A 539-nucleotide genomic window follows, 5' to 3' on the forward strand; every position below is an offset into this window, starting at 1 on the left:
TTTGATTTATTCGGCAGCCATTTTTAATATCGATAAATCAATCTTATGATTGGCCGTTTGCGTGTCCAATCAGGACTCGTAATACCGGTCGCGCTTCTCTGATAATCTAGGACTCTAGTCAGATCGAGTCAACAAATCGAAAACGCTAGTACTCAGTTAATTTCCTGACTATAGTTAATTTCATTTAATTAGGGACTCTACATTTAATAGAAATGCACCTCCATCTGCAATTATCTAAGTCGAATCTAATAGTTAATTTTATTTAAAACTGCATTTTTATAGTTACCATCTGCGTTTGATTATCCAAATTCCAAAGAGATGGTAAAAGTTGGAAAAAAATGTAATTTTGCGGCAATATATATATTATAGCATTATAAGTATTCATACTTATTTATAAAGCATTTACATAATAAAAATCATGATCTTAATAATTATTTAAATAAATCGCAAATTTATGTCAAAAGACGATAACATCAACACTTTGCAATTATCTCCAGGCCCACCGGGCCCATTTGCTGGCATGAAAATTTGTCCAGGGC

Source organism: Wasmannia auropunctata, unplaced genomic scaffold, assembly GCF_000956235.1.
Source record: "Wasmannia auropunctata unplaced genomic scaffold, wasmannia.A_1.0 LD334190.1, whole genome shotgun sequence".
NCBI lineage: Eukaryota > Metazoa > Arthropoda > Insecta > Hymenoptera > Formicidae > Wasmannia > Wasmannia auropunctata.